Source organism: Zootermopsis nevadensis, unplaced genomic scaffold (genome assembly GCF_977971745.1).
Source record: "Zootermopsis nevadensis isolate Lab colony 2312 unplaced genomic scaffold, Znev_1.0 Znev_ptg000001l, whole genome shotgun sequence".
Lineage (NCBI taxonomy): Eukaryota > Metazoa > Arthropoda > Insecta > Blattodea > Termopsidae > Zootermopsis > Zootermopsis nevadensis.
Genome location: NW_028259133.1, coordinates 21,673,654 through 21,697,500, shown reverse-complemented (window position 1 = coordinate 21,697,500; position 23,847 = coordinate 21,673,654). Strand labels below are relative to the sequence as shown.

Below are 23,847 nucleotides of genomic sequence, written 5' to 3'. Positions count from 1 at the left end.
AATTCTTTTAACAGAAGCAATAATTTACGAAAATGCGCCTTACTAGCCTTGCCATGTCTGTCTGTCCGCACGTAACAGCTACAGAGCCACTGAACTGTTTTCCACGAAATTTAATATTTGAATGTTTTACTAAAGACACTTACCACTTCTTTTTTTAAATCGGACAATTACAGATTTATGAAAGACATTTTATTTTTTTAAGTTGGTTGCACTTTTTCCGTACGTCTCACGGTTTTCCAGACTGCCCCGTCCATGTCCATTCTTGGTTCTCGCATTCAAAATCTAGAGAAAGAAATCGAGTGTTCGCTTGGTAATTATTACGCTCCGCGTGCTTTTACTAATTTCTTAAGTGGATTACAGTCTCCGTACGCGACGGCTTAAATTTGTGGTATATTTAGTATTAACCTTATCGTCCTTATGCTCTGTCCAGTTGGCCTTCGAGCTAAACCTTTAACGACGGGGTTAAAATCCGGTTGACAGTTCCGTAGTACCAGGGTTCAAATCCAGTTGTCGATAAAGATTTAAAAAAAAGGATGATATTAAATATGTCTGAATGTACAGTATCGTAGGATCGCAAGTCTAGATCCGTGTAAAACCTTGGTACTTTCTTCTTGAATTATTCTTATTTAAATGTGAATATTGTTCGTCCGTGACTGCGGGACAGCGATTTTCAATTTGTCGGGGGTCCTTTCATTTTGGGGAGGTATTTATTTAAAGGTGCGCGCTAGAAGGGTACGCGAAGCAGTAAGGGGGATGTGACACGCGCAGTGCGTGATTTCGAAGTGAGGTCTTTTTGGAATCGACGTGCGTCGTATTTACGTGCGAAGCTAGATTTGTTTTCGCGTTACGTGCTGCCATGCAATGTAAATATAATAGTTGTAAACTAATATTTCTAATGGAGAAAAAATACATTTTAATCTGTAATTATTTTCTTTTTTTTTTATACTTTTTAATTATGTAAAGTGTTTTGTCGAATATATAAATATAAGCGAGAACTGCGATATGGAGATAGATCCTTTATCTGTCATGTTATGGGATCGAAGTTTAATCAGATTCTTGTCCTCGAAATTCTAATGACACGTAAAATGAATCAGGCCCTAGAGATAAATTTCATAAATCGTTAAGTGGATCGCACTTTTACGTACTGACTTACTCGAAATTTAAGTGAACTTTGAAACGTACTTATTTCTGGAACCGAATCGATTTTACATACGGCTTTTACAACGAATTGAGCATAAATCTGATTATTTTATTAAATGTTAATACCAAACACGCGACTTAAAACTTCGCATATTAAAGAGATCCAATTTGTTTCCGAATTTAGCCTGTAGGAGGCCACAGCATCTAATCTAAATAAATACTGCGTGTAGTCTTATAGACGTTTATCAACTCCTCAGGGGTCTTCCAGGCCCATGATAGAGGCAGCAGGGACCTCTGAAACGTCGGTAAACTTCTACCTGATTACACGGCTCAACAAATTCGATTTGTACTTTGAGAGTTGGCTTCAGTAAAAGCCGATAGAACGTATTTTTGTCAGTTTTGCTTTTGTAAAAATACACCAAGGTCGACAGCAGGTTGTACTGTTGTCAGAATTGCCAGCCCCCCCCCCCCCTCCCCAGTACTTAAAAGTGTTTGTACTTCCCATTATCAAAATCTAGCGACTTTGGAAAATCATTTCATGTTTCATGTATCTGCGATCCGGTTCTGAAATGTTACGAAACGATTTTTTAATGTAAAATCCAGGTCGTATTTCGAATATGCCATTCGAAACATAACAGAGAAATTGTGTGTTAATAATATTATCGAATTTTACTGGGGCCGGTGTGTTCTGCCCCCCCCCCCCCCCGTAACAGTATTGCGCAGTGCGATGTGATTTTATTAGTAAGACTAAGAGTTTTGGAACTTTTATTATAAAAGCTTTGTCAATTTTTTGTAGGGTTAAGTTTGAGAGATGCAGGCATGAGATTTTTTGAGACTTTTAATCGTAGTATAGATACGTACAGTCATTAGAGTGATATCTTGTCTTTATTATTAATAATAATCTGTTATTATTAATATGTCTGCATTCTATATATCTGATTTTATTGTGGCTTGTTGAAAAGGACCTGACTTGGATTAAGAAAATTCTACTACTGCAGGAAGCAGGGGTTGTTTTAGGCCTAATATTTTAATCTTTTTTTTAAAAAAATTATCTTTCCGTTTGGATATTCATTACGGCCGTTATACAAAAACGAAAGGCCAAGAAATATTAATTTAATCTGTGGACTGAGAAGGGCTCTTTTCACTCAAAGAAACGAAGTGAGAATCGAGATTTATTTGATTGTTTTCGAAATAAAAAAAAATACTAATTTCCAATATATCGATATTTTAATTAAATATTTTATCAGTCGATTAACCGAAACATGTTGGCCCTTCATAATATGAAATAATGAACATATTTTTTTTTACAAATAATAACAATATCTTATGAAACAGGCTTTAAAAATTCTGATTGTAACCGGAGTCAGCCCTTCACATGTGACTGACTGTACATTAAGCTTGTCTGAATCTTAGTGACGTAAGATATGCAAAATGTCGGTGTTTTCTTTCTCGCTTTTAAAAATGAAATAACGTAACTGCAAATGTACTCGTATTTTAGAGTAAGATTTGACTTTCTTTTCGAAGCTCCTTCAAGTCAGAAATTATAATTTTTGCTACATTTGAATCATTCATTTTAAACCGACATTTGCGAAACATTTCGCGTGCTTTTGCTTACGTCATATCACATTAATTTCTCATTCGAAATGCGATGTCTGGGTCAGATATCAGAAAACAAGGACTTCATGAGAAGATACGTATTGTATTTAATTCAAATTTCGTCAACTAACTTTCTACCCGTTTTAACTTTATATCTGCTGGTTTGTAGTGTTACATGGTACGCGGTTCCGTATTTGCTCAAAGTTTGCTCACCCCTGTAGACTTATGTGATATTTGAAGTTGCAGTGTCTCCATCTGCAAGGTGTCGGGCGCACTGCGTTATAGCTAGTTGCCATTTCAACTATAATAATTTGCTTTTTCGTGGTAGATTTGTCTGGGGCGAGTTTATTGAACGTTATGCATTCCGTAGGTTAATATGTGTGTTCGGTGTTAACACAGATTTCTTATACATATCGGTGTGTTAGCCAGATGAGACTGATTCTACCGGTCCCTAACACTTGGAAAAGTAAGTGAATATCACGTGATTCACGGTTGTAAAATGTGTTACGAGAGAATCGGTGCGTTGAAAGAGAAACGTTGATGAATAGTGAACAGTTGAACATCACCTGCAGATGGCATTATGTGTCGAAAAAATCTTACTTTAATGAGCAGTGGAGATGAATTTTAAACTTCGCCCGTTTATATTCGCAGAGAGACTTCTGATCTGCTTATAATTGGAATTAATTTAATGAGCTTCTATTTCATTTCCAGATTGTTAAGGCATGCAAGTGCGAGGTGCGTGCGTTTTAAGCAAGGGAGGAACTTTCGAGAATTGACATCTGTTCGTTTGTTAGTGACGGCTTAAAGAGAACACTAAAATATCTTCGTTGTGAGCAATTTTTTTGACGATCTTGCGAAAAATGTCCCTACGTTCTTTAAAGCCTTTTTGTACTGAATTTCATGCCTATATCAAAGGAAGAATGTGTTTCGGTTAGTCTCGGCTACAATTAGTATTTAATACGATATTAACTAATTGGCGTCCCTACTTCTCGTACTTTTGAGAGAATGCACTGCTAACTAGCAACTATGATACCGCTGTTCTAACTGCTCTGTGAACGCAACCCGCTGTACATCGTTTATACTATCGCAATTTGGTTGGTTATGTGTACAGTCTTGTCACGTGTCTGTAGATATTGTATAGGAAACTGATTTTATTACGAAGGAGCAGGTGAAAAGACTGTGAGAGGTTAAAGGCCTGACTATACTCCACTTTCTTCGAATTTGAATAAATAACGAAAGTAAGAAAAGTATTATATTGATGGTCCAATTTACCGCTGTAATTAAATGGTTGAATCTTCCATCCCTGTGATCTCTGATGACATTGCTAGCTGGTGATAATGTGTCATTTTCCAAATGTCCCTTCGCTTTACGTTCTCATATCAGTGTTGAACATTTCGTAGAGAGACGAATAAAAATTCTGATGTGAATTGTAACTTGTAGATCTTTAGGCCTATAAATAAGACATCTTTATAATTTTCTATGGTTTAGTTGGTAGTGAAGAAGTTCGTGTAGAAAGTTTGTTATGATCTCATAAGACATGGGTGGACAATTAGCAGTATCCTCGCCCGGTCGGGAGACTCACGAGAAAAACTCTTTGGTTAAAAAAAGCTTTAAATATCAATGAACGTATTGCACTGAATGAACACAATTTATTGATACACCTAATATAGTACGCAAAAATTACGTTATTAATAATTAATTCGGACAGGATCTCTGATTAGTTTGAAGTCACGCATTAAACCAAATTTGGAAGGGGTTACTTCATTTTGGCACCCTGTTCGAAGGGCGGTAAACGGAAACAGTCTACACGTGCTACTGGTCGTCGGAAAACTTGAATTTACGACAAAATGTAGATATTTATCTACGGGTATAATTATATTTTTTTGGAGATTACAGTATTTCTTCAATATCTTGTAAGAGGTACTGCATATTTGTGTTAATAAGAACCTTTTTTTTTCAAATTTGTTAGTGTCGATGGGCTGAATTTTTCACGGAACATACTTTGTCCACCCTTGTCATAGAAAGTGAAGCCCCTAATGATTATGTGAATGTGCGTTATCAAGGAAGCTGTTCTGTGAGTGCTAGGTCGTTATGCCCTGGCGTTCTGAGCCCAGTTTGAAAACATTTACGAATAAAACCAGTTCTGTTTTTGGCTTCCCGTACTTTTCATCTATGGTAGTACCGAGATGAGCTCTCAGAACGTTCTGGGGATGTCAGGTTGGTGGGAAAAGTGTGGCCTGTCCACTTATCACGTGCTGGTGTTTGCTGATAGAGGGAGTTAGTCGTGTCCGAGGAACAGAATCGTTGTTGGACTTCTTGTGGTGAGCCGAAGCCCTGATTTCATTCCTTTGCATTGAAGCAACGCTCTCTTTCTCTTTTGAACTTTGCCCTTTCGTGACGTATGCAACTTGTGTGTTGAACTGTCTGTACTGTCATGTGACGAAGTCGTAATTGAGATACGAACTTGGGCCCTCTTTCTGTAAAGAATAATTCCCTGAAGAAGGCTGAAGGAAATGTTGGTTTGGTTGTGAAAGATATTGTACTCGTACTTGTCTTTGATAATGCTGAATAAGGTATTTCATTAGTGGTATTTTAAAGAATCCTATAAAAATTATGACTTTCACTGTACCTTAATTTATGCTGTGTATGTTAATGTAAAAAGATGTAGCTAGCAGCTGACATGTATAAAACTGATTTGTCCTATTTATTTATATATTGGTTCTTGTATCATACAGTAAATGATCTGTGAATGTTGTTGTCTTGTTTTTAATTGAGATTTTTTTTAGATTTCTTTAAAAATCAATAAATATGATACTTAATTTTAAAGAGAAGTCCTGGTTGAATTTGTAATGCTGTTTTCATGCGAGAAGGTAAGTGACAAGATTCCATATATGAACTTGGGGCCATTAAAGGCGATGTTACTGAAAACTTCGCTTATACAAAACACAAAAAAATTGTGTGTTCCCGCGTCGAATGTTGGATTGTTCAAAGCTGAATTACACAGTAGCATAAGTTGAGTGTTATTTCTGATTTATTTTCAGGTTGGGTCGTGCTGTTACGTCCAGCAGATGTGTTAGCTTCGTGATTACATTTTCTGATGTGTATTTTAACTTCTTGTATAGGGCTCTGTGCACACGATCGGTTCTCATAACGCCTTATAAAAGTGTTCGGGAGTTAAATTTGAACTGCGAACTAAGGAACTGAACTTAAACGTACTTCAGAGTCGATCTTGAGAAGTTGATAGTCGTTCAAATGCTCACGAAAGTCCCCGTCCTTTTATGGAACTGAGGTTTCATTACCGTGTTCACAAAACGCTCGCCAATGGACTCTAACACGGACCAGAAGGATTTAGCCCAAACCTCGTCCATTTAGGATCCACTTAATTCTAGGCAACACTGAGTTTTCCTCCGTGGCATCCCAACAATTACTCCATTCACACACAGAAGAAGGCAATGGCAAACCACTTCTGGATCATCTGCCAAGAACGTATATGAACAGGTCCCAGTCCGAGAAAAGGATGGAACGATCCTGTTCATATGGACCTGTCGTCAGACAGAACACTAAATAAATAATAAGATGAGGTGGTCTAGCGGTTAGAACGCTGGCCTTGTAATCCTGGGGTCTCGGGTTCGATTCCCGGCGGTGCCCGAATTTATAACTTGTGTTGGGCAAGGCCGTGGTCTAGGCAACACGGAGTTTTCCTCCGTGGCATCCCAACAATTACTCCATTCACACACAGAAGAAGGCAATGGCAAACCACTTCTGGATCATCTGCCAAGAACGTATATGAACAGGTCTCAGTCCGAGAAAAGGATGGAAGGATCCTGTTCATATGGACCTGTCGCCAGACAGAACACTACAAATAAAAATAAAGGAGACAGCCATCTCTGTCTGTGCTAGTCCTGTGGTCCACCCAGCAACCTGTGCATTGTTTATCAGGGTTAAACCGGCCGGAGCGTGAGGTCCACTCACCCACTTCTAGTATGGAGGTTAGGAATTTCTGTAGCAATATGCAATACGTCTTAACTACGTGGTACCAACAATTTTACGTTTTTGTTGTGCGAATTTCATATTCTTAGAGGCGAGCAATTATATTTAACGGGGATTCTGTACTGCGCTGGTTCATTTGTGCTGACAGTGGGTAAGGAGCAGAGCGGGCGTTGACTAACCAGATGTCTCTGTGCGATCATGCAGCAGACAAGGACGAGATCGAAGTACGTGGACCCAGGAAACCGATGAATGCATCGGAAGAAGGCGCAGTGAGTGGGCTGAAACGTCGATCGTTTGGAATTAATTTAAGGGGGGGGGGGTGGAGAGAGAGACGAGATGATTCTATACGGACCGGAACATGACGTTGTGCGTCTCGTATGATACATGGCTTCAGTATTACGGATGTCGAAAGAACTCTGCAATTCGAAGAATAGATAGATGTAGGGCGACACTGAGCACAGCAGAGATGAATTACTGTCTCATACTTATCTCAGTCTGTTTCGATGCAAATAAGTTTTACGACATCATCGAGTAGAGTTGCTTATTTGTCGCTCAGATGATCGAGACATGTTCCACTTCTTATAGAACCCAAATGTTCATTACCGTATTGACAATAGCCCACCGCGGGACCCTATCCTGAGTCAGTTTAATCCAGCGCAAGTCGCCGCATACTTTTTCCAGTGCCAGTTTTAATATTATAATTCCATGCACGCATAAGTTTACCAAATAATTTCTCCCGTATGGATTTTCCGACCAAAATTATGTACGTATTTGTGATTTCTCAAATACGTGATATATTTTCTGTCCATCTCACCTGACTGTAAAATAAAACTTCTTACATGTGCATTTTCTGGTTGCTGTAAGCGTTTGGATAATGAGCGTAACTTACATGTGTTCCGTTATGGTACGTCTTTACGTTTTGCATTATTTACGTTCTGAATCGATTTCAGCTGGGGAAGTATTGAATAATTTAAAAATCGTGTGAGATTTGAGGTCTTTATGGTGTCGAAAATTTGTATTATGGTCTTCGTGGACGCCAGTGTTTCTGACGGGCGTATTTCACTACAAATCTAAAGTGCAGTTCAATCTTAAGCTCATGGTTTCCTCCGAAACGTCGGTAGTCACTTACATGATTACTAACACAGAAAGTGAGACAGTATTTTAAATGAGCGAGTATATCAGTTGATATGAAAATCAATTAACAAAGCGGTTGCTGAGTGCCTGTCTGCAGTCAGCTGTTTTGTGTTCCAGTACAGTACCACGTCCTTCCAAAAGGCAACTTTCGGATTTAGAATCTCTAAATTAATGGCTATATAGATTAAGTTGAGAGGGTGGCATATCTTCTGACTGCTCCCTCCGCCACCCCGTACGTTCGTATCCTGCACCCTCACGTCTGCTTCAGGATGTCCGGTGTCCCGACCCTCAAAGTGTGCGCTGAACCAGCAATGAGGCAGTAAACTGCAGGAGAGGTCGTACCCTCGCGTTATCTAGATGCAATTAGATGGTTAATTATATGAACTTTCTCCCTGCACTTATCTTCCCTGTTCAATCATCTCGTACTAACTACCCTTAGCTTTTTCATGTTTTCCCCCCTTGTGTACCGGACACTTTCTCCGTATTTCTCGTGTTCTCCCAGAGGGCGATAGACCAGCTGATGTCACGCGAATTACGTCACAAACTCAAAGGGGTTTAATTGCGTACAGCGATTGAACTTCGTGGTACCCGTATACAGATCAAATTTCGCCGAAGTTGCAGGAACAACAACAAAGATTGTTCAATCCTGGTTTACAGTTTCCGTGAGTTTCTTGTGATTCTCAGAGTAAACAGCGATTGTTTCTCCAAATACTTTTCACCATTTCATCGCTGCAATGCAGACGCGTTCGATCGATGTCTTAAATCTTATGTAGACGAGCTTCGTCTTGAAAGGATCGTCAGGGATCAGAAAGGCAGTTAATCAGACAGCGAATTTATGTTCATTGAGTTGTCTCACTTCGCTTGTAATTACCTGCAGACACTTTTGCCTATTACAAGGGGCAAGGGCTTTGAATGACTCGTGACTACAAACACGTGGCTCTGTCGTCAGCATGACGTCATCATCAAACAACGTGCGCGATCCATCACGTGTAAAACGAACGAGCGGCAATAAACAAACACTGCCGAGTGTGGGGTGGCGAGAGGGCTCTCCCGAACACTTTATGTGTACACTAACATGCAGTGATGTGTATGGGTCTAAGGTTCGAAATGATTTCTGAACGGAGCTTTAAACACGCACAAGAAAAAAAAAACTCATACTTGGGGTTCTTATGACTCCGTTGGGATGCTGCGCGGTATCCTCTTTGAGAAGCTGATAATAGCTCAGCTTGCCAAGAGAAAACTGTAGGTTGCAATTTTTTACAAGAATCCATCATTGGTCTTGTGAAGGCTAAGGTTCAGGACACTCATTTGTTTTTAGAAAAAGTATACGTAATATGCACATGATGTGTACGCCTATTCCGTAGCCTGACTTGTTCAACATCATGACGTCGTAAAACACTGTTGAAGGCTTACAAACCGAAATTCGTTTGCTAAACAGTTGTATGTATGCGTTGATGTTATCGAAATACAACAAAATATATATATTTAGGACCACATCTGCCGGATTTATTTATCACTTAATTTCTTCTTAAATATAATTTGATGAGATGGTAAAGTTGCGTCATTTTGTGATATAATAAATATATATTTTAAATCTTGTCCGTCTAATCACAATAAATTTTTATTAAATATTAAAATAATAAAATATAGGAACTGAAACATGTCGTGAAAAAAATGATGGTCTAATTGTAAATCGAATATTTCGATAAAGAACATCATTTGATATATTTTAAATATTTTAAATGTTAATTATTGTAATACTTTAATATTTAATAAGAATTTATTGTGATTAGACGGACAAGATTTAAAATATATATTTATAATTTTGATGTTCGTACTCTCGAATTAATATTTACGTAAACTGAACCACATCGTTAACATTTTTAAGAAACATTGTAAATATTTTTAAGTAATTTCAGCAATATTCTCACTTAAGCCTTGTTCCTGTCCAGAAACACGTGAGTACCCATTCAACTGGACCAAGGCAGCAGCGTGTGAGAGAGATCAGTGTCAAGCTTTGGGGGGGGGGGGGGGGGGCAGTAATACCCCTCCAAAAAAAAAAAAAGGGAGAGAGAGAAAGATAAAGAAACGTTGCATGCGACAGAAACTGATAGCCTTCGAATGCAACACACTGGCCTGTTGGTTCTCACACCTCACTGAATTCAGATGGAGCAAAGCGTCACACTTAAAATTCGATCTCGTTTGTTTCCCTTTGTTATGGAGAGAGGGCAGCAGCAGAGTGCGCGGGAAAGTGTACACGTGTCGAGTCAGTGTTTGGCGACAACAATAATAAACGTCATCAAACAATAAGTTTAACAACTGATGTTGATTGCCCCTTGGCTTTTATATGAAGTCTTTCCCTAATTGTTCGCTGTATTTTCTAACGATGCAGACACAATCACATTATTTTGATTTATTACTCAGGCTTATGAATCTGTGACCAATGGCATGAGGATCGTTTTTATCTGTTCTGTGCCTTAGTTTACTCACAGCTTCGCTTTATTATCAGGACAACAGCGACAAGTCCTTTTGTTCCTCAGCCGTCATGAATTTGTTCCTCGTGAGTGTCGTTCTGTGCTGCTCTTAATAAATGAACATCAACGAGAATCAGACATTGAAAATCTAGTACGCATCTGTAAGATACGAGCATTCAAACTGGGCTAGGCATTTTTTACTCGGAACATAAACTCCTTCTGCCTCAAGAATATTCTTCCTCTGGTTGCTAGGATACAAAATGAGATCTATATAACGCGTATAGCAATGTACGTTCACAGCTGTTTTTGTTCTTACTTTCCTATTTAATGCATAAAACGATCACCGTGCCTTGTGAACAATGGTTAATAATAGAAAAGGTGTGTGATGCTACGTACTTTGCTTTGTAGAATATGAATTTAATGACAAGTAATTCAGTGTTATTTTGTAACAATATACTAACTTCGATGTGTCAATTAAGAAATTTAATTATGAAGAAATGTTGTAACTGAGTAAGCATCTCTGCGTTTTGGTTAAGAGGAAGTCCAATTTGGCGTATTAAATAAACCTAAGATTATTTTATTGTTTGTAATCCTGGGGTCTCGGGTTCGATTCCCGGCGGTGCCCGAATTTATAACTTATGTTGGGCAAGGCCGTGGTCTAGGCAACTCGGAGTTTTCCTCCGTGGCATCCCAACAATTACTCCATTCACACACAGAAGAAGGCAATGGCAAACCACTTCTGGATCATCTGCCAAGAACGTATATGAACAGGTCCCAGTCCGAGAAGAGAAAAGGATGGAAGGATCCTGTTCATATGGACCTGTCGTCAGACACGTGGTCTGAAATTTCTTCTTCGTCGTCCGATGCTTGGTAAAACTTATTATCCTCACTCCTTCAACATTTAAATTTCTTACCCCCTTTTCCTTCCTGACACTCGGAATTGTTCCTTTCTATCGCACTTACAATCTTTCTGTCCCCTCCTCTTTACACTTCATTAACTTACCAAATTTCCTATTAGTAAATGAAACTAGTTTCTGCATCTCTCATTTTTCCTCCCCGCCTTCTGCTGCGACACTTTTCTGTGGCACTTAGCCCCACTTCAGCACTTTGCTTCTCCTTATTTCTAATATGGAAACTTCGCTGATGATAGAAGCTAAAGGTAGGAGGTGGGAGGGGGGAGAGGTGAAGAAAATTTACATACAAATCGAATTACTTCTGTATATTGACTTTGGAGATTGAAGAGCTTCACTCTGGGCGGTGGGGGGGGGGGGGGGGGGGGGAGGCACTTCTGGCCTTGTGAAATATTGTCCAAACTCTTGTCGTCTGACGTTGTTAGTTGTTTTCATAACGCAATGTAACAAGTGTCGACAGCGACAAGGGTAGTCCCACCCTCTTCGGACTGCTGACGGCAGACGCCGGACAGACGAGCAGGTGCAATCCTCATCTTCAGTAATAATTCTGATCCTGCTGATAATTTAAGCGTTATTTGATAGTGTTTCTTGGACGGGGAGGATTGGAGAGACAGCTCGCTGAACAAACCTGTACCTAAACAGGAAAACGCGGACATACTTCAATTCCTCAGACGGGATTCAAACCCCGATGTAACATTTTTGTTTCTATGTTGGTCCTAGATGGCGGAACCTTCTACTACAGGGGTTCTCACCCCTTTTCGCTGGCGTACCACTAATTCTAATTTAACATCTTTTGATTTTCTTACTTATTTCGCGTACGATAGGTTAACGAACGCTGTTCTACTGTGTTCTTAAAAGACGTTGGCGACTTGTGATTCCAGACACATAATTTCAGGAACCTTCAGCCACCGAAATAATACCTTTCTTCTGTATAATAATGAAATAATGTCACAGCAAATAATACAGGTTAATAGTAATGCGTCATGGAAAAACGAAAACTCGTTGCATTTCAGGGTGCGTTAGTGTTTATTTATGTGATAATTTCTTTATTCATACAAGCCGAAGGAATTACTCACTTTCGTACTGTTTTGGACTGTTCTTCTGTGTCTGTTTTCTGGTTGCTAGGCGATCGTAACATGTTTGTGGTGCAAAAACAATCTATGTCCACATTCGTGACAGTGGTTGAATAACAGAATGGATGTCAGGGTTACAGACTCAGTTCGTACGAAAATAATAATAATATGCACCAAAAATAACCTTACATGAAAATAATCTTGGAATATTTTTAAATGATACTTCTGTTGTGTTTTATCGTATTTTATAAGTTGGTGTATTCAAACACGAAATATGTCCGTGTTCTGTTATGGGAACTGCATATCTTTTATACGTCTTTTCTGATAGCAAGTTTAAAAATTTAGCACATTCATGTATAATTTTATGAATGTAAATTTACAGATATGTTAACATCTACTCTTGTGTGTAGTCTCTCTTACACACCGTAAACCCACGTATCCATCAAATTCCGCTTCATTTGACTCCGTTGTTCCGCGCCTTGCATGCAGGAGGAGATTATAGCAAGTGAATGAGGGCTTTGCGATCGAAGGCTTTTATTTATAACGTTTATTCTGGATAAAATTTAATGGTACTGACGTTGCTTATTCATTTACGCTGAAATAAAAATGGCAAATGGCTTGTGAGTGTAGGGAAACCCTCAACAGGGCGGACCGGTGATTGATCGCCCATGATCGAGGCCACCCACCCACAACGAAACTTAATAATCGTAGGCACGTTTCTGTTTGAAGGGCTTGCTGAAGAACTCTCGAGCTGATGGATAATTGCTGTCGATGTGTGTCACAATCGCTGGTTCCGGGCGATGTTTGGCGCCCCACTGATCGCCAGCTCATTATCCGATGTAATGAAGTTCTTCAGCGCCGAGACACGCGAAACAAAACAGAACGTAGTTGCGTGCGCTCCAATCTCTGCGATTTGTTATGTGTCTCCTATCTAAGAGGTTAAGGGACGTGGCATAACCCTACACGGCATCGTAAAAAAGTTGATAAGACAAATTGATTGTATTCAGACGCGAATGAACGTATCCGAAGTTCAGTTCGTTCCTTGTAAATTTCGTCTAATTTATCGAGTTAGGTGTTTATCTGTAGCAGATACAAATGAATCTTGCGCTGTATACACGGTAACAAATATGCTTCCTTGATAAATGTTTTAAGTAACGCGTTGCAGATCTGAATATATTAATGACTTTGCAAATAAAACAATGTTGTGACACGTGATTATTATCAAGTCAGTAGTCAAGACGTCTATTTGAGTATAAAAACACGTATTTCTTTGTATGCATCAGAATACTCAACGTTGAATATAGAATGGAGACGTAAGAAATGCGGTACACCAGAGTGGCCAGAGGACACTTGAATGACTGATAAGGAGACCGGGGAACTACGGTTATAAAAAAATTGATAAACAACTTCAAAATAAATTATTAGAACATTTGGGAAAGAATCCTCTAAAATCTAAGTCCCTTAGCTGCTTTATCAGTACAAATCGGACGTGTGACCGAAAGGCGGACAGATAATTTTAACGCTTGTAAACAGAGCGCGATACATGATGATGATGATGATGACGACGATACTATTCAACGTGATAATTGTTCCCTCTAGGCAAATGCCGGTTAGACCACATACACGTTCCTCCGGCCTGTTTTATGAGCGTCTCGAATGTCCCTCGGGAATCACTGTTCCCGCAGAAGGGACCCGGGACTTTTCTCATTGTATTTCAGTCCCCTCACATTTTCCTGGCACGGAAACCTCGAACTAATCAGTTTCAGAGTTACAATTTAATTGAATATGTAAGAACGGGTAGTAACGCAGTTATAATTGATAGATGAAATGCGGATATTTATTGTCGAAAAATTCCCTTCTGTGTCCCTTGACGATTGGCCCCATGGGATCTGTGGGCATTGGCTCAAACTATAAAGAGTGTATGAAGACAAACGATTATGATGTACGCGGTGGCGAGCATCCCACCTCCTCCCGGATTGAATCTGTTCTTCAATTTCATCGTGAATATAATTTTGATTTGTTAACTTCAACGATCCGGCGTAAGTGACTGGCTCTGGGCTGGAGGATTGGGGTTCAATCCCCGACGGGGGGGGGCAGAGGATTTTGTCCTTTAGACTCAGCGTCCAGACCGGCTCTGGGGCCCACCCAGCTCCTATCCAATGGGTACCGGGATCCCTTCCCCCGGGGATAAAGAGCGGCCGGGGCGTGATGCTGACCACTCACCCCATCTGGTGCCGAGGTTAAGAAATAGTAGGAGCTATACGCCTCTCCCCCCCAAGCTCCTACGTGGCGTATAGTGGGACAACTTTAATTTTGCTTTGAGCGTCATTCTTAAATATTATAACTTTGCCACATTTTAGAAGTATTTAATATTAGTTGTCCTTGCACAGGCAGGACAGATCTCGCCAGACTTTCTACGTACATTTAGGCCTAGATGTAGGCCCTGTTTAGATAATCTGAAAACATAAATCGTTTGAATTTGTTTACTGGATCAGTTACTTTGAGAAGCAAGTAACTTATTGTAAGCGACTATATGTTAAAGTGTTTTATCGACGGACAACGCGCGTTAATTACTTTAGCCGTCCACTTTCACGAGACGCCTGTAATTTGTATCGTCCTAGATAACTGGGATTCATTTCAGTATGTTATTTTGAGGGATTGTGCCCAGTGAGATGTGTATTTAATTAGACGTGACTGTACGTGACAGGGGCCTTGATCAGCCCCCCCCCCCCATACATCACATGTACCCCGTCCCCTTCACCACATGAAGAGGTCTCTTACTCTCGAGCTTGACTCATGGCGGCCACTTGCGTTGTGACTGAATTTCTGCTTTGATGCATTCGATGTGATGTGATGTGTTCGTGTTACTGAATCACAAGACTAATTATATTGCGCACAATTGCCATGTTTAAAACCGAAGAAAATGACAAGAACCGAGAAATTAATTTGGGGAGGGGTTGATATTAAAAATTTGCGTTTTTGTTCACACATGACCTCTGTCTGCTAGGTATTTGTGTTGAGTTGGAAGCAAATGTGACAAGTGTTACATGGCAGAGATCAGCAGATGCATGTTAGCAGATGATGCTACTGTGAGACTTTCTGTAATCAACGTGGTTTGTGCAAAGGCTGTAAGGCAAAACATTTATTTCTTATGAGTATTACCTACAAATAAGGCTTAATACTTTACGAAGTGCACACTGAGGTATAATTTGTCTCATAAATAATATGGATCTTAAATCTAACTGAAGTTAATGAAATTCACATGTAGCAATAATTGTATAAAATAATGGCGGTAAAATTATTCAAATTTATCGATCATGATCTAGGTTATTCATTTAACTGGGTGAAGGGACTTTTCGAATGAATGACTGTGTCTAAGGCGTATAAAATAAATGTAAATTCTCCCCTGTGATAAATTGTAAGACCCTTAAAAATATCCAAACAAAATTAAAGTAATATGGCTTAAAAAACAAAATTTAGGTTTATCAATCTGAGTCTCATAGAAATAGATAAAATAATTTGGGCACTAACACAGACAGACAAATGAAAATATTTGAAACTGTAATTAAAATTGTCTCTGGTGCTTAGGTAAGCACCACACCATGAGTCGTGTGGGGAAATTGAGTTATGGCACAATTTATTTAGAACCTCAGCACTGGGTGGGCCACTCAGCCTAAACTATGCCGTTTAGGATATTGCGCTGATGACTGACCGCCCTGATAATGGAAGAAGTAAGCACCTCCGAAACATAGGTCAATTTATACCAGACTGCATGGTCCAGCATCTTATAATACAGTCATCTTTTTTATTGTCGCCGTGAGAACCTGAAATGTCGCCAGGTATAACTAGTGACATCACTCCACACCGTAGGAAAGAGATTAGTTTAATTTCATTAAAATGAGTCGTGCAGTCGCTTTGTTTAGTTGTTACCATGGCTCCGTAGACCGCGGACAGCGAGTGCGTGTTTAAACAGCATTTACACCACGTGACGTGTTCCGGTAACCGACGCTTAGGGAGATAAGAGACAGGCAAAGAGATCATCTGGTTCTTTAATCTCGAATGTGTAAATATTCTGGAAAAATATTTGGCGTGGCTCTCTGACAGATCACCTACGACAAGGGACGTATTCATCATAATCACCATTACGATTATCACTTTGCTGACTGAGACGCCATCGAACTCGTCCATAATTAAACAATCTCTTCGACACCCGGTGTGAATCCTTCACCAGTATGGCTGATATTGTACAAGCTGTCCTTTGGAAAATTTTAGTTGTATTTCTCAATAACAAATATTGTCGAGATTCGTCGAATGATTTAGGAAATTAAGATTTGGGACCGATGGACACGACCTCCTCATTATGCGCTCATTTTGCATACTTTGTGCACGAAAAGTGATGTAACATGCGTGATAGGACTGCGATCACCTGTCTCGAGTTAACATATATAAAATTCTTCTCGGTTGTAGCGCCGTGTAGTCTGATAGATGTCCTTGCTGCCTCCATCATCAGGGCGATGACTCATCTTCTAAATTAGTTAACAAACACAATATATTTTATTTACCTCTATTTTGATGTGAAACATGCAAGTAACAGTTGTTAGGTACCCAAATAGTAAATACGTAATTTAATAAAAATAAATGCCTCAGACATTTAAGATTTCCTGCATCTTATTAGCTATTAAGATTGCTTGTAACTTCCAGCTGTCAGCACAGAACAGCTTTTTCTTTATCTCGCGTGTATCTTGAGCCTCTCTCTCTCGTTAAAAACGTTACAGCAGCATTGTGGCTTCCATTTTGTTGTGGAGACGTGGCGGACATTTTACAGGAGTTGAATAGCTGCATTGTTGTGGTCACAACCCTTCCCAAGGGAAGATCGACCCCTGCAATTTCGTGGTTGGTTTCCATTGTAGAGGAGTGCCAGGTGGGAGTGAAGAGGATTCTCTGCTAGATAGGATAATAGTGATAAAGGTCGTGGAGGGAGGGAGACAATCGATTTGATGGAGGGGTGATGTTGGTAAACCGAGTTGTATAAAATGGCGTTCAGAGATGAGCAGATGAGGGACTTATATGATGAGGGTCACACCGTGTTCTCAATTTCAAAACATAATAACCGGTTATTTTCTTTGAAGGCTCTGCAGGTTTGTCTGTATCTTGTCGTGTCATTAACAATCTTCTGGTTGGGTAAACAATTTCAAAACAATTTTTTTTTGGAGTAGCTGCTTGCGTGCATTATTTTTATAAGTAAATTTTGATTTATAATATGAAACAATGAAAGATTGTCTTTGAAACTTCGAATCTACGTGTCGTTAGATCTAATTAGTCTATACTAAGATGAGTAGAATTCGTTAGAGTTCTTTAATTTGTTGTACAGGAAATACTTTATTTTCCTTCCATTGCAAAATGGTTGACTGTCTGGCTGTCTGTCACAATTATTTTCAGGAAAGTTTATTTTCATGAGAAATATAGTAATGCAAAACACTCCTCACAGTTCTCATTGAAGGTGTGTACATGAAACTGATAGAAAAATGCAAAACTGGGTTTCCAAATTTCAAATTCCCTCCCGTTTTCAGACGCAGACTTCGCTCTGAAAGTAACAAATCCAAAAGAGTGCGTCTTGACATCGCCAGTGAGACTGCTGAAGTTTCATCCGGTCTACTAATAAGACATCGGCGACCTCTCGTCTGCAGCCGTGAGAAACCGGCGCTGGATGTCTGTCCGTCCGTCCGTCCGTCTCAACGAACTCTGCACAGCCTCCGAGAGCAATTTCCCGGTCGGTGTAGAAGCAACAGCCCAGCGTCCTTGCGGCAACCCACTCAATCTTCTCTCCATCCTCCGTCTCTGTTCCTCTCCAGTAAAAGGTCTTTATCTCTTTCTCATTCTCTTTGGAGAGCTGCAATCGATCCTCTTACGTTCTCCTGCCAAGCCATTACACGGTACACGCTGAATTAACAGCCTAGCTTCATGGGGGCCTCCCCCCACACCAGCCCTCTAGCTCAGTGCCGATGCATGGGTACCCAACCATCCAACCATCCAACCATCCAACCCAGAGCTCAAGCCAGGCTTCACTTATACCCGTTTTCACGGGTTGCTAACTTGAACGTGTAATTTTGCATTTGCTGGCTTCTGTAAGCGTAAAGTTTTACAGTTAAGTGGACCACAAAATTTTCGGCAACTCTGTCTGTGTGTCTGTCTGTCTGTCTCACTGCCATAGCTGCTTAGTGGTGGTTGCTTGCCTATATAAGGTTTGTGTGGAGAGAGTCCAGACTTCAGTTGTGCCCGAGAACAGACGCTAGGGTTAAGTAAGAACATCGACGGAGATGCTCCGTGCGCAGGCATCGACTTCACCGGCGAAACAGAAGCACGGGAAAGTGTTACAATTCTTAGACTTTCTAGGAAAGACCTTACGAAGACACATTTGATAACGCGTTTCTTAGTGGTCAGCAGTTAACAACGTATGGGCAAAGATAACATTAATATTGTGACATTTTATAATTCTAAATGAAAATAAGTTGGCTGTGGTGACGGGCGTGATCATATTAAATTTCATAACGTTATTTTTCGTTCCTGTTTGGTGGTGGGGGTTGTGTTACGTCATCAGTAAGCAACCAATGGCAAGACGAGACAATCGTTTGGTTTGTCTACCAAATTCAGGTTTGATGTTACTCGAACATCTCTTGCCAATATTTCGTATTTTTATTTACGTCAGAACGTTTTCTACGCTTATCTTTCTACTAGAATGATCTAATGCCTGTTGACATTTCCCGCGTTGCGTAGCAACGTGTCACGTGATGCTTGTTATTCCGGTTTATTTTTCAGATATTTTCGTTGCCCTGGAAATTATTTTTTTAAATATATTTTTATATTCACACGCGCCGAAACATGCGAAGGGGGTTAGGTTAATCTGAAAAAAAAAGATACGAGTTAGTATTAATGATTTCTGATGTATGTTCTTGTCTCCGTTACACTGTTACCAACTTATTGCATTTATAATTTCGGGGTGAATTATTCTTAAATTGCCTACACGACATTATCAGTAAATTAGTGACGTTGTGAAAAGGCCGCCTATATCATCGTTGTGATCGAGATGTGTTTCCATGGAAGTGACTTAAAAGTGAATGAAAAGAACACTGAGACAGCAACTCAGAATTTCTGCAAGCAACATTTATAATTCAACATAATGACGAAGTTCAGTCGAAGACCATTTATTATAATGTGATAAGTTAAATGAGTGATATATATATCAAATTCCGTAATTCTCCAATATTTTTTAATATTATATTATATAAGCCTGGCTGTTTGTGACACCTCGGTTTGCTTTGAGGCCTATCGGAAACTATTTGTACCACCTGCTTTAAACAATCAATAAATCTTCAATTTTTGTTTATGGATTTCGTATGGTTCTCAGTGTAATAAGTGATTATTTCCTTAAACACAACTGACCAGTTGGTCTTTAGACTGGTAAAGAGTTGTGTTTTCTTTGCGGTGCGGACTGAATTCTTTAATACTATTTAGACGAGCTACGGCTTTAAAGGGTTAACCAGTTGATCTTTGTAATGGTGAAGAGTTGTGTCCGACTGTTTAAAATGGCTAGAAAACTTAGTATTTTTGTGTGATTTTAGGCCCAAAGTAATGTCATGAATTAATTTTCGAGCGTAGAACGTAACTGGTGTTATTGAAACGCTCTAGGAAAGTGCACTGATGTGTTCGAACATGTTACAGTGTGATACGAGACGTGAGTCAGTGTTAAATATCAGTGTGTCGGCAAGGATATAACGTTATTGAAACAAAATAAATATCAGGTTCTACTGACATTTTCCGACTCATAACGGATTGTACATTTTGTATTGTCTTCTAGATAATGAACCTTGTCTAATTATAAAAAAATGGCCGACGCTTCTGAAGAATTTGTTTCGTCCTTCTTCAGGGTCTGCAGCAACGTCGGACTCAGCACAAAACCTCAGTGTCACCGCGTATAAACTTTTTTTTTTTACAAATTAGATACTTGAATATGTTTCCGTTAGATATTGACCGCATTTGCCTATGATGAGACGTCCTCACGTTTTGAGCGTTATTATTTTATGTTAATTTTGGGGTCCCATTTACAAAATACGTACTGTCCTCTTTTTTAAAACGTCGTTAATAATTTGCTCTAACCGCAGTTTCAATAAGAGATCTGTTTGCTTTAAAAATTGCACAGTTGCTTATAATTTACAGCTTAGGGAAATAAGAACCATTGGCCCAAAATATAACTTAGCCCACATATATTTGACTGCAACGATAAGACCATTTAAGATACCTGTGACTGTAGAACGTAGGATAATATTAAAATGGGTGTTAGAGAATAGGGTACGAGAATGTGAAGTGGATTCATCGGTCTCTGGATAGAGTATAGTAATTAAATATTGTGAACGTTGTGATTAAACTTTGGATTTCATAAAACGGGGAATTTATCTAGAAATTTACCACACAAAATTTTAGAAGCCTAAGTTTCATGGCTTTAGCGTCGAATTCACCTGAGAACTTTGCGCAGCCACCATTAAGGCGGGGTGGGTAACCCTTAGTGGCATGATGATTATACCAAATTTTATAAAAAAAATTATTGAATCTGTTTAATATGACGATGCTCTAATTCTGTCTTTGTTCATAAAATATTTTCAACTCCAGAGACGAAATAACTCTAGCGCCATCTGTTGACGTCAACGTCTTTTGTTATATTCCACATAAGCAAGTTGTATCGACTTCAAGTTATCGACTGCTACTCTTTTCGAAATGTCTTTGCTCTCAGCTGAGTTAGCGCCATTGCTTCGCGAAGGACAATGGTAAACTGCAGCTCTTCCTCCGCGCCCCGTTTCGCCACAAGGAGAATTAACGAGCTTACGGATTTGCTTTTGGTTTCCCGTCTCAATTCCCTCAGCATCACGTCGCTGTCTGCGTATCACGGAGATTTCTCTCTTGTTCGCAGATTCTAGTTATGGTCCAGAATTAAAACTGGGAGATGAGATGCTCCGTGGTGTCACGGGATGGGCCACAGATATAACGAATATACTAAGAAATAATTATGAGAAACACACAAAAATAAATTTTATGAAGATATTTAAAGTCCAGTGTCTTTACGTGTGGACCGAAAGGCAAATTCTGGTACATAACGCCTACTTTAATATTATTCGTGGGGCAGACACCGTTTTGAGAAACTGATAGTGAGTGAGGTTGTCAAGGAATTCTCAGTCCTTTATGGGACCCTAAAGTTCATTACCGAATCCACAAAAGCCCGTCAGTAGAATCTAAATCAGATCAATCCAGACAGCAGGACACCTTTTAATAATTCCTTCCCATTTTAGCCTCAGCCTCTCAAGTGATCTATCCCCTTTAGGTTTTGCGACTAAAATGTCGTAAACAAACCTTTGATATCCTTTACAACATTGCGATTTTTAGGAATTTTATATGCTGGTTGTGCCCGGAACAGCGCAGAGCTTCTTTTTGGGAACGGGGTGTGACAGCCAGATAACCGGACCGCTTTGTAAAAATACGTTCAGGCCTGTTCTGTCCCGGGAACATTAAGATGTCACATTCTGCAAATTCGCATAAATTTGACGCGTGTTATAGGCCTAATATTGGTAGGTCTGTGTTTTATGACCAAATGTCTTGTCATTTTTCTTTCTTTTTTTTTTACCGAAAATGCTTTGTGGAGGAAGGAAACAGAACACTTCAACCCAAAAACAAACTGAACCCAGCCAACTATCGTGTTGTGAAGTTATCCGATTCTCCGTTCTTATCAGTTACTGAACTCATACACGCACACACCAGTCCGGTTATTTAACTGTCATGCTTTGTACGTATTGTGACGTGTTCGTTCCGAGAGACTGCAGCTGATGAAAGCTTCCCCCCCCCCCCCCCCCCACCCAGAAGCCAGAAGATGTATCGCAACTTTACGTGAGCTCCACTGACCATCAATATACTCTATTCCAGACGGAGCCACCATTCATTTCTGTATCATGCGCGTAGATTCTTTCTTCACACACACAGCGCAGCCTAATGGAAGCTCTCCGCACTGAAATATCTCGTAGTAGCTGCGATAGTCTGTACAAATCACAAGTGATCCGAAGAGATCATGTAGCGTGATATTATTAAAGTGTTTGGTCCTTATTTTAAAAAAAAATTGAATATAATCCGTCTAGACGAATTCCCTGATTCAGTCCTCCGTAAACAGGTCAAAATGAACCCAAAATTCGGTTTCCATTCACATGAAGTCTATCAGAGATGAACAATACTAAGCAAATTGTCACACGACACGTGTTAATACGTCAGCTAATTTTCCTGAACGCTGAGACGAAACTTTCTGTCTTAGGAAGAGCAGGGGGTGTGTTGTCTGTCGCTGGAAAATGTCTTCATGTTGTGTGGGTGCGGATAGTTATCAACTTTTGATATCGCCTGTTGCTGAATTATCTGGAATTAAAGATGTCTGTCTTCTGGGCTGTAACGCCGTGTAGTCTGGTAGAATTTCACCGACGTTTCAGAGGTTATGTTGTCTGCTACGCAAGTTCTGGTTCGTATTGAATTCGACGTTTTTCCCGCTGTTTGTCAGAATGGACTGCAATGCAAACACCGATAAATGACTTAAGTCTGTGATGGGAGAACAATGGCGAAGTTCGGGGTGAGGTGGGGGAGATGATGTCGACTTGGCAGCAGCGGATGGACCGTCTATCTGTTTCCTGTCATCCGTGCAGAGGTCCGGCCTGTTATCCCGGCACGAGGGCGTCCAAGCGGAACGAAGCGAGAAGTGGACGAACAACGCCTACCCGATCATCTCAAGAGGACGACAAACAGAGCGGAAGGTCGGGACAAGGGAGGAAGGCGAAGTGGAAAAGATGATGGAAGAATGAAGACGGTGTGACAGAAGAGAGATGATGAATCTTCCTTCCAGAAGTTTAATCTCCTGGAAACGCGAGAGTTGTGTACAAAAGGCCGACTTCACAGATTTGATATGAAGATATCGTGAACTCTGCGTCTTAAAAAAGTTCTTTGGCGACGTTCCTCGTGAAAAGTCGAACAGATGTTGACGTTTTCCTTGAAGTAGGCATCCCCCCTGAACAGTAGGTACGATAAAACGCTGATGGTAGATCAAACGTTTTCTAGGACTGATATAATTACGTTTTAGACCATTTTTTTTAAGGTGGCTGTGTTCTGGGACGTTGCGCTGTGCAGTCTCATATAAATTGATCGACGTTTCAGAGGTGCTTGCTGCAACTTTTGTCATCAGATATGTAGTGAGTTGCATAGCCTGTGCAATTGAAGCTAATTCTGGCTCCTCCTTGCAAAATTTTCCCTTCAGCAATGAAATTTAATCATAAATGAAAAGTTTACACTTTCTTCCTAGAAACTTCGGAAGAATTTAAGCGCTGAGACCCTGATTCGTTCTTTTCCGCAAATGCACGTCTGTGAATTATCAGTGAGGAACTGGATTCATCTGTGCGCAGTTTAGGGTCACGTGGCAGGCTCTGGTGTTCGCGGTAATCAACCCAAGGAGACCGC

At 40.0% G+C, this 23,847-nt stretch overlaps 1 protein-coding gene across 3 annotated transcripts in view; it reads left to right on the top strand.

Moving 5' to 3' along the window:
- The window catches only part of LOC110841577 (ankyrin repeat and SAM domain-containing protein 1A-like), a 63,006-nt gene extending 57,516 nt beyond the window's left edge, over positions 1-5,490 (top strand). For all 3 annotated transcript variants that reach the window (XM_087346335.1, XM_087346332.1, XM_087346331.1), the window contains one exon: positions 1-5,490. This exon is cut by the window's left edge. The gene's annotated coding sequence lies outside the window, so the exon portion shown is untranslated.
- Positions 5,491-23,847: the final 18,357 nt, after the last annotated feature.